This window comes from Triticum aestivum, chromosome 2B (genome assembly GCF_018294505.1).
Source record: "Triticum aestivum cultivar Chinese Spring chromosome 2B, IWGSC CS RefSeq v2.1, whole genome shotgun sequence".
Taxonomy (NCBI): domain Eukaryota; kingdom Viridiplantae; phylum Streptophyta; class Magnoliopsida; order Poales; family Poaceae; genus Triticum; species Triticum aestivum.
In genome coordinates, this window is record NC_057798.1 from 715,087,670 (window position 1) to 715,090,569 (window position 2,900).

The following is a 2,900-nucleotide window of genomic DNA, read 5'->3' on the forward strand; positions in this document are numbered from 1 at the left end:
CCTAAGATAGATAGTGGGGTACCTCTCCGGCGAGCCCCCCTCCCTGCTGCGGCTGGTTCTTCCTTCACCCCGGCGAGCCCACCCCTTGAAAATCGACTGACCCAAAAGTTGATTCAGTCAACTGAAGTGTAGCCAAATCGGAGCAGCATCGCAAGCAAGAGCAAGAGCGAGAGCAGCAGCGCGAGCAAGAGCAGACCAGGCAGGGGACCGAGAGCAAGAGCAGAGCAGCAGCGCGAGCGAGAGCTAAAGCAGCAGCAACTCCTACTAATGTGGACGTCGCCGCCGAGGGAGCGACGCCGTGGAGGAAGTGGTCGGCGATGCCGCCGTGGATGGAGCCGCGCCGTGTTGGCTCGGGACCGAGCGCCGGCAGCACCGTGAGATCGAATCAAGAAGAAAATGCGGCAATTAGTGTACAACCTCTTTGGTGGCGCCGATTAGGCCGCAACTTCATCCGAGGAAACGGTGATGATGATGCTCTTCCGGTGGTGCAGGTGAAGACGATGGTGTGGGAATGGAGGTGGCGTGAAAGACGAGGGGAACATTGGGGCAGCTCCTTGGAGGTGGAGGACAGGGTGGCTGAACCAGTGGGACGATGAGATCGACGATGGATCCTCATCCGGTATGGTGGATGAGGGACGTCGAGGTGTTGCTGTGGACGACATCGTCGGGGAAGAGGCTCCGGCTGGGTGGCGGACGGAGCAGGGTGTGGGGTTTCGTCGCGGGTTTTCGTGGCCTCGGTGTACGAATGGGTGGGCAGATGGGATGGTAGTGGGGAACCATGGCTTAGAGACGCGCTTGTCCGAAATGTGGGGTAAGTTACGAAAGTACCCCCCACCGATTTGAGGCGGTTCTTTCGGTTCAGGGGTACCACGGGCATTTCACGTGTCGGGATTTCACAGGAGGTGGGAGTTTTCGCGCGCGTTGTAATTTCGAAATAGCAAGGCGCGGGTTGAGATGGAGGGAGTTGTCGGAGCACAACGAGACAAAGATATATCTTAAATATTTCGGGCTAACAAGGCGCGGGTTGAAATTTCCGGACAAGCCTAACGTGTACTGTACCAAATCAATGCGCACTACAAATGTCATTCGAAACTTTGAATTCATGTTATGTTCAATTAAAATATTTCACTACGTGTATAATGCATGCAACCTACTACTCAAATGAACGTTTTAGTGCATTCCAAACGTATATACTACCGCTTCAATATGAACTAAATTTGAATAAGATCTACAGTAATGATTGTTGTGAAGTCAAAGCATTTGAATTCGTTTCTCTGTTTTAATAAGATCTACAATTATCATTATTGTCAAGTTAAACCATCATTTGTGTATTATCTTCACAGCACACCTCATGATTAGTCTCGAGTTACATATGAACTATGTGTACTATATGAACTCGAACTAGATTTTTTGAATCCACTTTATTTTGATTTCAAACCACATTACATTTCTAGCTCTAGCTAAATCTTCATAATCTAAACCATGTCTCATATGTACAATGTGTTTATCACATTATGTATGGTGCCCCGCCCCCTACGCCTACAAGTATTTAGATGTGAGTTGCAAACACCACACATTACCACAAATTCAAATAAAATGTGAGAATGTTCGATATATAGTATTGTTTAGATTGCTCGATATTTAGTTGTAAGCTGCAATCGCCGCACATCATCACAAATTCAAATAAAATGTGAGATTGTTTGATGTATAGTATGATTTAGATTGTTCGACATTTAGCTGTGAGTTGCAAACGCCATGCATTATCACATTATGGTATAACATATGCACAACACGTGTATCACCCCTATATTCATGCATGCAATGTTTAAAACACTATGATCTCCTATTCAAATATATGAATCCGCTTTCATATCAAATTATGATCTTTGTTAGTCTCTTACACCCACACAATCCTCTAACCTTTGTAGCTACCACTAACTTTCTCTCGTGCATGCACACGCCCTCCTCGCCCTCCCCCTCCCTATGCATTCTATCCACCGGGCACATTTATTTTTTTCTTTAGGTCGTTCTCCTAGAGTCTCCAAACCTCCTTTCCAACACACAACGATCGATAAACCTCTCCAGCGATGCCTGCCTACAACATACACACACAGCTTCAATCTCCTCCTTTATGTGTCCTTGCCTCGTGTCTCTCATATGGTCAGACATACGTGTAAACTCTCGCCCCTCTTTTCATCGATCTCACAACCGCACACTCCTCCCCCTATCTAGCTAGTAGTTGCACTACTAGGGAAAACCCTATACACAGAAGTAGTAGTAGCGTGGGTCAAAAAAGCACGCTGGTGCTAATTAGCAGTAGTGCGCCTGAGGTAACCGCGCTGCAGATAAAGATCTAGCAGTAGAGCGTCTTTCTGTACACACGTTACTACTAAAATTCCCACGGCTTAGCCCATAGGCTACACATAGTAGTAGCGATCTATGACGAACCGCGCTACCGCTACGCTGTTTGTAGCAGCGCGTTTTAATATAAACTCGTTGCTGCTAAAGGTTATAAAATTAAATGGAAAGAAAATGGAAAGGTAATTGAGAATGAAATAAATAGAATAAGGTGAAAGGAAACAAATAAAATGTGAAGAAAACTAAATGAAAAAGGGAAAAAAGAGAAAGGAGTAGTAGTAGCGTGTATCAGAGAACGCGTTGTAGCTAAGATAGCAGCAGCGCTTTTCCCGGAACGCGCTACTGCTACTTCTGACTTAACCACGGGGTTCGTCCTTCCGCACGCCACTTTCCGCCAAATCCAACTCTCTCCACTCTCGCCGCCGCCGTCGCCCGTCGGCCGCCGCGCGCTCTCCGCACCCTCTACGCCGCCCCGACCCCCGACCTCAACACCGCCCCCGCCCCCGACCTCAACGCCGCCCCGGACGCCGCCCCGACCCCAG